The sequence below is a fragment of the Cryptomeria japonica genome, chromosome 7 (genome assembly GCF_030272615.1).
Source record: "Cryptomeria japonica chromosome 7, Sugi_1.0, whole genome shotgun sequence".
Lineage (NCBI taxonomy): Eukaryota > Viridiplantae > Streptophyta > Pinopsida > Cupressales > Cupressaceae > Cryptomeria > Cryptomeria japonica.
This window is the reverse complement of record NC_081411.1, coordinates 807,846,646-807,860,843: the sequence shown is the minus strand read 5'-3', so window position 1 is coordinate 807,860,843 and position 14,198 is coordinate 807,846,646. Positions and strand designations below refer to the sequence as shown.

The following is a 14,198-nucleotide window of genomic DNA, read 5'->3' as shown; positions in this document are numbered from 1 at the left end:
CTTTTCTAATTTGTTTTGTGCAGGGTCTCCAGGAGGGATGATTGGACGTGACTTGATGCTTTTGAAGATTTGAAGGCATGGAAAATGATGAATTTTGAAGGCTAAGGGAAAATTCGCTCCTGACCCTATCTGAAGGTCCAGGGCAAAATTTTGATTTCCCTCATCTTATAGTGAAAAAGGACCAAGTGTTGGACATGAGTGGAAAATGAATGACTTTCTCCATCCACCTGAAGGAGTTTTAACTTGAGATGATGAAGGATCTTGTTGGAATCATCAAATTCGCTCCTGACCCTCTCTGAAGGTCCAGGGCGAAAAAACTTATTGGAGTCATTCGTGACCCCGTTTGGTCAAATTGAGATATCAAAGGCGTGGTGAAGGACGAGATGAGCGTGAAAAAGCATCCAGACTTGATTGGAGATAATGAAATGATGGAGTTTTGCCCAAGAAAGGTAATTTCGCTCCTGACCCTCTCTGAAGGTCCAGGGCGAAATTCTTTATATGCACATTTTTAGACCTTTCTTGGACATGAACTTTTATTCATTGCGTGAAACAAGATGAAATCTTCCCTAGCAAAGGCATTTCATGATGAAAAGTGAGGTATTTCGGTCTAAAAGGCAAAATTCGCTCCTGACCCTCTCTGAAGGTCCAGAGCGAAATTTTCAAAAGGCACATTTCTTGCTAGGTAGAAGTGATTTTTTATGATTGGAATAGATGAAAGCAAGTGTGTTTTACCCATTGAATATAATTTGGACGATCAACAAGGAGGCAATCAAGCCAGATTTGCAAAGTCGCTCCTGACCCTCTCTGAAGGTCTAGGGCGAATTTCTAAATTTCTCTCCTTTCTTGGAAGAATTAAGACAAAATCTTGCTTGAATGAGTGAGGAAGGGTGTGTTTTGACCGTTGAAGATAATTTGGAGGGCTAGCAAAAGATGGATAAACTTGAATTTGCAAAATCGCTCCTGACCTTCACTGAAGGCCCAAGGCGAAAAACCTAATATCCAACCTTTTCCTCCAAAATTAAGTGAAGCTAAGCCTAGACACAAGTTTGAAACGATGTTTGAAATGCCTTGAGGTGGAATTAAGATGCTAAGATTGCAAATTTTGATGACAATAGGGAAAATCGCTCCTGACCCTCTCCAAGGGTCCAGGGCAAAATTTCCAAGTATGCCCACTTTCCTTGCATTTCGAGATGATATTTTTGTTCTCAAGACTCAGCAGGGAGTGAAGTATGATGTTCTACGCCTTAAGAGTAATTTGAATTTGAAGTGATCAAGAATTTGTGCAAAAGACTCAAGTTCGCTCCTGACCCTCTCTGAAGGCCCAGGGCGAAATTTGCAAAACCAACAACTTCCCTTCAAGATAGCGCTAAGGCAAGGTTGTGCTAAGGTGGAAAGGTCCTCCAAAAACGTAATGAACAAGGATTTACCTCCAAAACTCGATGATCCTAGCCTAAATTGCAAAAGTCGCTCCTGACCTTCACTGGAGGCCCACAGCGAAAATCTTTGAAGTCCTTATTTTGCATTGCAAAAGCAAATCAAGCATGCATGGAACGAGTGAAGGACATCATTGCTTATCCCACAAGGAGACTTGACAATTAAAAGATGAAGGATTAAGAGCAAAAGTGAAAAATCGCTCCTAACCCTCTCTGAGGGTCCAGGGCGAAAAAATCCTAATAACACTTTCCTCCTAGAGATCGAGTGAAATCAAACTCAAAACTCCAATTAAAAATGCCATTTAAATGCCTAGATGAAGTTTTGGGCAAGAAAAATGAGGAATGCAAGAGCAAAATTGAAAGTTCGCTCCTAACCCTTGCCAAGGGTCCAGGGCGAAGTTAGTAGCATTCTTTGTTTTACCATATTTGAGAATTGATATTCCCCAAATTCCTCAAAATTGCTCACTTCGAAGCCTTTGAAAAAGAAATTAATTAAAATTAAATTGACATTTAATAAAAGAGATATTGGCATTTAATAAATTAATTTTGAGCCTAAAAAAAAAAAATCGAACTTTTATTGTAAAGGCATTTAAAATTAATTTTTATGAAATTAAAATTGAATGTGGAGCGCTTAAGGTCTTATTTTTATTTATTTTATCAAGTCGGCCCCTCCTTTTTACAATTTTATTTATTTTTTAACCTCTTTTTGCCAAGTCGGCCTAGAGGGAGCAAAGGGGTGGGCGCTCTATATATTGGAGGTGTTTTTTCATCATTCAAATCATTCACTCATTGCTTCAAGTGCGAATTTGGAGAGCAAGAAGGAGGTGCGAAATCTGGTCTATTTGGAGCGAATTTATTTCAAGTGTTGGAGACTAGAAGAAGGTGGAGTTGATTCTTGTGAAGACTAAAGGAGGCGCATTTTATCCAAGGGAGAGCTTTGATCTACATTTTGCCTAGCGAAATTCATCTATTTTTGCATCATTTCTTAGAGTTTAATACTCAAGAGGAGGTATGGCGAAATCATCTTGACACCCTTGTGGAAGATTTGAATTTTGAACTTTGGTTTTGAAAATTCCAAGTATTGCATAGTTAATTAGGAAATAATAACTCAAGATTTATCATGAAGTTTCCTAATTAAAATCTTAAATCTTCCTTTCTACTTTATATTTCTACACTTCAAGATATATTACTAATTGTGAAATGTTATGTAGGTGTCAAGATGGCGACTCCAAAGGCGGGAGCATCTACTAGTCGCCCGACTCTCATGAAGGAAGATCAGAGGAATGAAGAATTGGAGACCAGGATCGTGTCCAAATGGAGCAATATCGGAGATACCAACTTGGGAAACTTCAGTATGAAGAAGTTTCGAGAGGTCCCCTACATTGGCAAGCCATCACCTGTCGCGAAGAGAATAATTGAAAGTGGCCTCATCAAGGCGGTTGGTTTCCCTCCAGCAGTCCAGTGTCATGAACTGATGATCGAGTGTGCCCGCCATTATGACTCACAATCGAGATCGATCGTATCCAAGGAAGGAAACACTTTGGCTTACCTTTCAGAGGAGGCTATAAGTGAGGCTCTCCATCTTCCAGAGCATAAAGATATGATTTACAAAAACCTAGAAGGAGCCAGGTCAATGTATGAAGATGATCCCGACACTTGCCTGAATCTCATCAATAAGAATTGGTTGCTCAAAAGTCGTCCTCGCCTGAGCAAGATTCCCAACACACCACATAGGATCGACTTCCAGGAGGAGTACAGAGATTTGATAACTTTGCTCAATCAAGTTACAAGGGCTCCTCAAGCCTTCTACTTCGAAAAGTGGATGTTCTACTTCATCCAAGTGATAGTCCAAGGAAAAGGAACAATTCATTGGGCTAGAATTATTAGCCATTGCCTGGATGTGCAGTTGAGAATACTAAAGCCTACCAAGTCGTTCCACATGAGCTCATACGTCATATATGCCTTGATCAAGAGTTTCGAATATGCGGGGCTACCTCACAGAGGAGTGATCGGAAGAGGACCCGGAGAAGTGAGAGTTTGTGACTCTTATGTTCATTTGCATCATCCTCCTAGAGGTGACTACAAGTTAATCAATGACACCTTCACGACGAACATCACTAGGATATTGCAAGGTGGGATTCACAATCGACTATCTCTGGATGCACAAGAGCTTGTGAAGAGGTATGGTGCTTGGTTCATCCAATTTCAAAAGTTTACATATATCAGAATTCATGGGTGTCCTTCACCTCCCTACATGTTGCCGAGGTATCCGACAGACAGGATAGTGCTACTTGAGGTGACCAGACAGTTGGCAGCTTATGCAAAGGCATTCAGACACAAGCATGGAAATGGAGTTCCCGTGCCCATCATATTGGGGAATTCAGTTGAGGTATGTCCTAATACTCAAGCCTCGGAAGATGCAGAGAAGGAACTGGCTTTATATTCATTCACGTTCTCTGCCTCGAGGGAGAATTTCGATCCTCATGGTTATATGGAGGAGACAGTTGACAAGAAGTACAAACACGAGTTTCAGGTAGAGGACTTTTGGATGAATCTCTCAAGTGATTTAGAAGTGAAAAGAAAGATGCATTCCAGATTACCTTTAGATTTCATCAAGAAATGCAAAGTTTACAGAGTAGCCAATCAAGCTCAGGACAGTGGCAGACATCTCCAGTCATCCTATGACAAGGAAGATAAGAGAGTGAAGATAGATTGGAGCGAGCCTGAGATTTCGGACTTGAGAGTTTTGATGGCTCCAGTTTTGTCATGTACTCGCAGATGGGTGGATGTACAACATCAGAAGTTAAGAGAACAGAACATACCAATGACTTTTACTTTGGAGGAAAGACTAGAAGAAGGAGGAGCAAGCGTGAGTGAAGGTAATTCTCATCCTAGAGGCGCAAAGAGGAAAGAAAGACCTGAGAAAAGAGAACCTTCCAAGAAGAAGCAAGAGGCCAATCGAGATCGCGCATCAGGCACATCTTCTCGACATGGAAAGAAGGCGAGTCAAGCTAAAGGTCAAGAGAAGATGGTACCTGAGATTGATGAATCTATGGAATCCATGGTATAGAATGATAAGCTAAAGAAGGTACAAACACCTCAGCATTCATCAAGTCAACCACTACAAGTTAATGAGCTACAGGAGGATCAGGAAAATGATGATGAGGCGACATCCCCTCTCCGAGAAGATGAATCATTGCCTAAGGAAATACAAGTTAGAGAGACAAGATCCGCCATTCCAGATTGGTTAAAAGAGAGATTGACAAAGGTGATTGTGATTGAGGATGAAGACGATGTGATTGACTTAGAAAGTCTTATAGGAAATTCTCAAGAGGTAACGGAAAAGAAGAGGGCCACCAAGATGTCCAAGGTTCACAGATGAGACAGGATCCAGGAAATTGCAGACAGCTACACCAGTAGTGGACAAGTATGAAGGTGAAATCCTTGCAGATGAGTATGATGTGGAAACATTTGAGCTTGGTCCCCTCACTACTGAACAAGCACTGGATGAGGCAACCGATTCATTTGAAGCGCTTAAAGAAGAAATAATAAAAGAATAGAAAGCTTGAGAGAGAAGTCGGTGCTTGGAGAGGCTACTTTAGTCATCTCAATCAGCCCTTGGGACATCAGGATCTAGCAGTGTCTCCTGTGCAAGCACTTCCCCTTGAATCAGTTGGCGAGGCAGAAAGAGTCAAGAGCTTGGTTCAGCTTATGAGCTCTTGGATTGACAAATCCCACGCAGTAGCCGTTGAATTTACAACAAGAATGATGAAGACAATCCACCGAGCTATCCAGGTCCTTGAGATCATCCACAACCTAATGATAACTGTAGCTGCTTTCGCTCACACTAGAGATGTTATCATTCTTGTTCTGCAAGTAATCAGGCAAACGCCAAGGAAGATCCTAGCACAAGAAAAGATAATGGATGGAGGAGCTCATAATTTACTTCAGTGGTCAACTCTACTCCAGATGAAAGAGGTTCTTTTCGAGGACATCAGCACCAAATGCAATCAAGTTGAAGGTGTCATCCATCCAATTCAGGATAAGGTGTTTGAAGTGTTATGTACCATTCTTGGCAGGAGGATCGAGGTTGAGACGGATGTGGACCTCCAAGAGTTGGAAGAGAGAGTCAAAGTCATCTTTTGCAAGGATGAGAATGTCATCACAAATGAGCAACGGGATCTAATGTTCACTACTATGCTCCTGATTGAGAAGATCAAAGAACTCGAACCTGGATGGGAAACGGCTCTTCTCAATGCCTTTGATCAGGTTATCCACTTGGAGGAGCGAATGAGGAATCTTCCCGAGATTCCTATTGCTGAGATTGAAGGAATTGTGTCCAAATTCGTTGCATATGCTAAGAAAGAGCATTGGAAAGGGAACAAGGTTCTAGAAGAACGGTTGTTATAGAATGATGTGGCATCTTAATTATCATTGGTCTATGTTTCCTCGATTTTTGTGCCAATTAAATATTTGGCTATGCATTTAATAATGTTCATCTAAAAAGGGAACTTTTTGTAACAAACCCTAATTAGGGTTTACGTGTCAGAATCTCAGTCGTTGATCTTCTTTTGATCTGGGTCGTTCATTGTAATTGAGGATGCTATATATACCCTCACTCATTTTCATTTTGTCATTAGATGATTAGAGATTAGATATTAAGGAGATAGATAGTTAGAGCTTTGGAGAGAAGAAAGTTATTTTGTAGCAAGATTGAGTAGTGAAGAAAGAATTCCAAACAATTGTTGTCTATTTTGGCTTTGAGATCAATAAAATATTGAAGTTATGGTGTTTTATTGCAATTCTTGTGGCTATCTTCATGGTTGTTTACTTTCTTGAATCATTCTCAGTCGAAGTAGTATTTAAGTTTGAAGGACTAAGTGTTGTGCTTGATCTTTGGTGAGATTCACATTCCAAACCACTAGCTTCTTACTGATTGTAAGGACGCCTTGCATGGTCAACTGGAGATATTTAGATTGCTTGAACCTTCAGTCATTATTGAACTATTGATATGTATCTTTATGGTAGTATCTATAATTCTCGATGATTTGAAAATCACTAATCACCTTAAAAGATTGCATCAATTCCAGTAGAGTTGTAATTTCTTGGCAATACTGAAATTGGTAGAATCTTACCAAGTCTAGCCTACATTGAGCCATTCTTAGGATTAGATTAGAATTCATCTCTTGAAAACCCTACCTTTTGATCTTTTTTGAGAATTTGTTAGTGTTAGGGAATTCCTGTTCCTGCAGTCGAGTGAGAGTAACATGGACCAGCTTTCTCAGAAAGTGCGTAAGACCCCTTGAAGAAACAGCATTCACAACGACCACTGGTGCTTATCCACACGTAGAGATCCTACAACGAAGAACCTTGAAGTCACCCTGATTGATCCTTTTGCGATATCTTCAGCATTCAAAGGCTTTACTCAAGAGAGGATAAGGTACCCTTGGGTATTTTATTCTGTGTTTGATTGTGTACAAAATACACGTCAACAGGACCCCCTCTCTTTTTTTGGTCTTGCTTTCTCTTGGCTTAATTTTTTCTCTGCTTGCTAGATGCTTTGAGTGAGTTAGTGGTTGCCTAGGCTGGGTAGGTTAGGGTTTCCTTCACAGAGCTCACCTAGGGTTTCTTGCAAAGCCAAATTTGACCTAGGCTTGGGAAAGTCATGTGTTGTCTACCTTGAACCCTGATGTAATCTTAGAAGGATCTTGCCTTTCAAGAGATGGAAAATGTATAGATTGTGCAAAGAGGATGAAGGGTTTGAGTCAGGATGGGTCAAAGTTGTAGGTTTTTAGGTCAGAGTCTTGTCTTCTGTCGAATCAGAGACAATTGAATGGAGCCAGTAAGCAAATAATAGACTTGAATGACAAAGAGAAGACTCAAGGGGATGAATCTAAGGCATGATGAGTGGAAAAGGTCAAGAAACTTGAGCTAATCATAAATTTTGCTCCTGACCCTTCCAAAGGGTCCAGAGCGAAATTTCCAAAGGACCTAAGATTTCACCTAAGTCGAAGAATGGATGGGCGAATTTGCAAGATTATGGAAGGAAGTGCATTAAGGATTGAGTCTAAAGCGAAATTAAGTCAAATTTCAAGGTAGATTGAGCCTAGGATAGGAATTTCGCTCCTGACCCTTCCAAAGGGTCCAGAGCGAATTCCTCTATAAAACACTCCACCTTGACCCAAACTAGGAACTAGCTCATTCCCAGGCATTAGTGAAGGCAAAACACTCATTTGGATGAGGAAATGTGGGAAATGAAGTCAAAATTTGAGCACAAGGAGGAATTTCGCTCCTGAACCTTCCAAAGGGTCCAGAGCGAAATTCATATAAGACCCTATTTCTTCACAATATCTTGAAGTGAATGCCAATTTGAACTGGATGATGATAGGGGGAGACCTAAGAAGCTATATCCAAGCCAATGAAGGGTGAAAAAAGGTGAGAAATGAGCTCAACGAGGAATTTCGCTCCTGACCCTTCCAAAGGTTTCAGAGCGAAATTCACATAACCTCTATATTGCTCCTTGTTATGGCCAAGGTTTGGACTTCTAAGGCATGGTTGGAATGACTTTGATGTGTTCTTGCCTTTGAAAGGTGAATTGAGACGATGGAGTGGCGAAAATTAATCTAAATCTAGGATTTCGCTCCTGACCCTTCCAAAGGGTCCAGAGCGAAATTCTCAATTTGACCCCCTTTTTTTTGCCTAAGACATTGAAAAGAGCTTGTTTTGAGCTAAGTAGATGGCAAATGGACTTGATTGTGGTGAGGAGAGGTGAGTTTGATCAAGTTTGAAGGTAAATTGAATGGAAGAAGTGTGAAATCAACCTAAATCTTGAATTTCACTCTTGACCCTTCCAAAGGGTCCAGAGCGAAAATCCTAGAAGACACCCATTTCTTCCTTGATTAGACCAAGATCTTAGTTCCTTGGGCATATTTGGAAGAAGATTGATATGCTTTTGCCTTAGGAAGTGAATGGAGGCGAAAGAAATGAAGGATTTTGTCCAAGACATGAATTTCGCTCCTGACCCTTCCAAAGGGTCTAGAGCAAAATTCTTGAAAACACCTATTTTCCCCTTAGATGAGGTCAAAACCTTGGTTCTTATGGCGTGGATGGAAGTGGAATGATGTATTCTTTCCTTTTGAGGTAGATCGGAGTTGAAAAAAATGAAGAAATGAGCTCAAACTATGAATTTCGCACCCTTACAAAGGGTCCAGAGCGAAATTCCCAATCTCTCTTTTTTTCTTCAAATTTTGTGTCAAGACAAACATTGACCAAGGTGAATTGAGCTTGGAGATACCCCTAGGCATGCCTTTGAGTGGCTTATGAGATTTTGAGCTAGAGCATGGATTTCGCTCCTGACCCTTCCAAAGGGTTCAGAGCGAAATCCTAAATAGGTCTTGTCCCTAGCCATGGTTTTGAGTGAATTTCTCCTTTCAGGCCTTCCTAAGGATAGAACAAGTGTTTTCTTCATGAGAGAGGAATCCAAAGGTGAAAATCATCACAAAGCAAGGTAAGAAGAAAGTAGAATTCAACCTAAAGGAAGAAAATCGCTCCTGACCCTTCCAAAGGGTCCAAAGCGAATTTCTTCACCAGACACTATTCCTTGCTCCAGACTACAAGCTAGTGCATTCCCAATCAATTTTAAAGCCCAAAGACTTGTTATTAATAACCTAAGGGATGAAGAATGAAGCTAAGTGAGTGAAAACAAGCAAATTATGAATTTTGCTGCTGACCCTTCCAAAGGGTCCAGAGCGAAATTCTCAAAATCACCTAATTTGCTCATGATAGAAGCTAAAATATGAATTCCTTGGCCTTGGAAGAGAGAAGACTAGTGCATACTTGCCTTGGGAAGCAATTTGGGGTAAAGAAATGATGCAATTTCGACCTAATCATGAAAATCGCTCCTGACCCTTCCAAAGGGTCCAAGGCGAAGTCCTTTGAAATTCCCATTTTTTTCACCTTGTTTGAAGGCAAGTTGCAAGTTCATGATAGCAAGAACATTGAAAGGTTAAGGATCAAGATGGTGAAATAATGGAAAGATGGAGTGAATGGAGTAAAATGGTAAACATTAAATCTTGAAGAAACTTCAACATCTCCTAGGGTTGCCTATGTCTCTTCAAAGGATTCACAAGCAAGTCACATTCAAGACACGTTATTCCTCTCTTAAATTGCTAATCGAACCTCATTTTTTGAATAAAAAATGCAAATCCGCCTTGATTAAACAATTATCAAATTAGCTAAATTGCCCTTTTAAGCTTTAAAATTCAAAAATTCATTCTTTGGCACCCAACTATTTTTTTTTTAAGCTTTATTGCTAGGTCGGCCACCTTGGAGATGGATTTTTTTTAAATTGTATTTATTTTAGAGCTCGGCCTCTTAGGAAAAGGATAATGGCGCCCTATAAAGGAAAGTGAATTTTGCAAGCATTAATCATTCATTCATACTTTCTTCCTAATTGAATTTGAGGAACAGAACTGGAGGAGCGAATTGCAGCAGGTGTAGACGAATTTCTGATCTAAGAAGGCTGGTCAAGGTCTCAATCTGCAAAGGCAAACCTGAGGTGCAGACCTGAAGCTTTTGACCCCCTTTGAATATCACTTGGAAGAAAAGCGAATCCAGCAGCAATCTCCCTTTCTATCCATCTTTTCAGGTTGATAATTAAAAATCAAAGATAAGGTATGTACAATCTGATTTTTGAAGATGTATTGAAGATCTGATTCAAATATCTATATCAATCTTCTTAAGGTTAAGTCTTCAATAATCTAGTTTGATTTGTAGGTGATGTCAACTTGAAAATTCATAATTTTAAAGGTTTATCATTTTATTTTCAAATTAAAGTTCAATTGTTTCTTTAAAAGATCTCAAATCACCTATCTAGGGTACTATACCTAAACCTAACTTAAGCCTTTTGTAGGTAGCAAATGGCGGCCCCCAAGGCAAGTGGATCCGCAACCCAGCAAGCTCTCATTAAAGAAGATCAAACGAGTGACGACTTGGAGACAAGGATCGTATCCAAATGGAGCAGTATTGGAGACACCAACTTAGGGAACTTGAATATGAGGAAGTTTCGAGAAACACCCTACATCGGCAAGCCATCACCCATAGCCAAGAAGATAATTGAGAGTGGCATCATGTAATGTCCCCTTCCTTGTGATGTTACATTCAGTGGTCCATTGGCCTATCCCGGAGACCCGTAGGCTATGTGAAAAGGTGAATTAAGGGTTACCATGTTCCTTGGAGTTCCGACCAGACTTGTCATGGGTGGAATGTGAACTTACTATTTTTAGTAAGTTAGGGTTTCGCTGTCAGGATGGTACAAAGTTGCTATGCTCGCCAAGCTCTTTCTCTGGTTGCGAAGATAACGATTTTTGGAGCATTATTTCATGACTTACTATTTTTAGTAAGTAGCAGTTTGGGGCATTCCATTTTTGGCAGTCTTGGATTTTGTCTTGTCCCAGCACAATCCAGTGATCCTCATTGCTCAGCCTCATCTGGATTCCGTTAATATTCCATACGGGAACTATAAGCAATTTAATTAAATATTATTCCTTATCCTAAGGTTATTATTTAATTATTTTATTACTTATTGATGCTATGGGAAATTGTGCAAAATATGATACTTTTCCCAAGTCATGCCTGGGCGATTTATTTGGAGATTAAAAGGAGACTTCATTCTTTATATTTTAAAAAAAGTTTATAATGCCAAAAATCATGGCCCCTCCCCTTGGCGTGATTTTGACTTAGGAAAGTGGGTGCCACTTTGGGTCCACCATGAAATGAAATGCAATTGGAATGAGGCGAAATTGAGAGGCAGTTTCATTTGAATTTCAGATTGGAAAAGCTATATAAAGTTATAAACAGAGGTTGGGCTCCTCATTTGGGTATGCAGACAAAATATATCGTTATGCTATAGGAATGACTCCAGACATTCTTCGAGGGTGAATACCTCCTAGATCCTTCCTTCCGGTTACGAGTGTGAGACATCACTCCTAGCTGTGGTGCGTAGTTGTGAGGCTTTTGGTGATTTTTGGGTGTGTTGGTGAAGATTTGTGTGCTGCTGGTTTTCTGGTGTTGCTGGTGTGTGCCGGCTGAAAGTGTATTTTGCTCATAGCTGCCTGTGTGTTGAATGCATCATTCTGGGTGAGGGCTCGTTGGAAGCATACCGGAGAGACGATAACTCTCCTATATTGGCGTGGCATTTGGAGAACTCTCCAATTTTTAGTTGCAAATCGAACTATTCAGCAAAAACACCATTTCCAGAATTGCATTGGGATGTGTGCATTGTTGTTGGTGCTCTTCAGTTGCAATTTTGAGGAATTGTTTTGTTTGCTTATGTCAAACGCTTCATTTGCTTCTAATTTGGCATGATTCTATGGGGTTTTGAGTGAGTTACAAGCAACTTCGTGGGTTTCGGGTGTTGAGACATGGACCAGCTAGGAATCGAACCTAGGACCTTCCATACATTGCTAGTGTGCTCTACCACTGAGCTACTGGCCCCTTTTGGACCAGTCCATCGTCGGTTCGGGTGTGGCTTATTTCCAACACCAACACCCCCCCTTAAGCCACACCTCTTGTGTGCTTGGGGCTCCTAGCCTGGAACTAGCTCTGATACCATGTTGAGACATGGACCAGCTAGGACTCGAACCTAGGACCTTCCATATGCTACTGGAGTGCTCTACCACTGAGCTACTGGCCCCTCTTGGACCAGCCCATTGTCGGTCTATGTGTGGCTTATTTCCAACACCAACACCCCCCCTTAAGCCACACCTCTCGTGTGCTTGGGGCTCCTAGCCTGGACCTGACTCTGATGCCATGTTGAGACATGGACCAGCTAGGACTCAAACCTAGGACCTTCCATACGCTGCTGGAGTGCTCTACCACTGAGCTACTGGCCCCTCTTGGACTAGTCCATCGTCGGTCTGGGTGTGGCTTATTTCCAACACCAACATCGGGATGGTTGGTTCTGCGTTTTCCTTGTATTTGATTTCAAAACAGCAAGTAGTATTATTGGTTAGAATGTGTTAGTGAAATCATAAGATATGTACTTCACTCTATCTCCTTTCACATTTCTATCATTGTAAGAATTGCTTCAGTAGTACTGACAAATTCATTCTATGTTGTATTTCCCACTGAACAAGTGGAAGAGGATGGCTTAGCCGCCTGTATGTTTGTAATTCAGTTTTGTCCTCCCACTGAGCAAGTGGTTGAGTGATATTGTCCTCCCGCTGAGATATGCGGTTGAGTGATAGTTTCATTTAAAAGTCCTTCCGCTGCATAAGCAGTAGAGTGATTTGGTTCTATTATGCTTTGTTGCCTTGCCTGGTTTACCGCCAAGTTTGCGTTTTTCATTCCGCTGAAAAGTGGAAGGGGTTGGCTTGCCGCCCAGTTTTGTAATTGCATTGTAATTTCCAGCGGATTAGAAAGCTAACGAACCCCTTGTCACCGTATACTCTCACCTTCCCACATTGGGCTCTTGGTGATCAGAAAGTGGAAGGGTTACCTTTCAGTGGCATTGGAATTATATTTCCTAACTTTAACGGGTGCATTGTAATGTTGTTGTGCTTGAAATCCAAAAAAAAATAAGAGGGAATTTTACAGTGGTATCAGAGCTGGTTTTTCCTGCCAGCGTGTGAAGTCAGGGTAAACAGAGTTCTCCATGAGTAATAGAGACATCCACTACTACAACAGAGAACAGAGACGCCAGCAGTATCAGATTCCTGCAGTGCCTCTTGAAGAGACTTTTTCAGAAGTTTTGAGAAACAGAGATAAGGAAGTTGATTCAGTGGACTCAGCAGATTCAATGGGGGAAAGACTTTTTGGACAGAGTGAAACAGCTATGGCTGTAGAGAAAATCGAGAAGAAATTTGACACTATGATGGACATGATGTCCCAGATGATAGCCACCTTTAGGCAGAGTGCCAGAGGAGGGCATAATCAAGATCCAAATCAGACTATGAGTGGTAATAATGGCAGTACTTCCAACAACTCCGATGGTAATGGAAATGGCAGCAACAATGGCAGCCATAGTAATGGAATGCCTGTTGGATCGGTGACTAGGCCATTGCAACCTGTTTTCCCTCCAAGGGAAACACCGCCTCCTAAAGTGGAAGTTCCTATAGCTGAGGAGAATCGGGCCAGCTTTGTCGAGTATGTAGCATTTCCCCAAGAGATTCGAAATGCTATCACTTGACCAATACATGAATCAAAAGAAGAGAAGGCAAGGGAGATATGATAATCATTACTCCACTCCCAAGGATTTTCAACAGGCCCTTGGGAAGGTCACTCTAGCACACTTCGATGGAAGCACTGTGAGCACGGCTAGAGCTTGGGTGCAGAAGTTGGACAACTACTTGTCCTTGAGACCCATGCCCGAAGAAGAGGCCATCAAGTTCGCCACCTTGCACCTAGATGGAACTGCTCATGAATGGTGGTACCATGGGTTGATCACGCTTGGTCACAACTTGATCCATACCTATGCTAAATTCACCAACAAGTTGATAGAAAGATTTGATACCAAGGATCCAGAGGTGAAGTTTAGAGAGCTAGCACAACTCAAACAGCGGGGTTCTGTGGACACCTTCATAACTGAATTTCAGATTCTTTCAGTTATGGTTAGTAGTATCTCGGAGAAAAGACTGGTGGTCCTGTTCACTGAAGGACTTGAAGAACCATTGAGAGGTTGGGTAAAAGCCTTTGACCCGCCCACCTTGGCTGATGCAATCAAGAAGGCTAGAAGCATGGAGTTGGCTGCCCCTAAGTCTAAATTTC

The 14,198-nt window shown here is 41.2% G+C and overlaps 1 protein-coding gene and 1 non-coding gene across 5 annotated transcripts in view; both read right to left on the bottom strand.

Moving 5' to 3' along the window:
- Positions 1–14,198, bottom strand: part of LOC131065776 (protein SEEDLING PLASTID DEVELOPMENT 1) — a 250,327-nt gene that overhangs the window by 125,138 nt on the left and 110,991 nt on the right. The window lies entirely within an intron of this gene.
- Positions 12,055–12,126, bottom strand: TRNAA-AGC (transfer RNA alanine (anticodon AGC)). Its single transcript has one exon. It is a non-coding gene; the product is annotated as a tRNA-Ala (tRNA).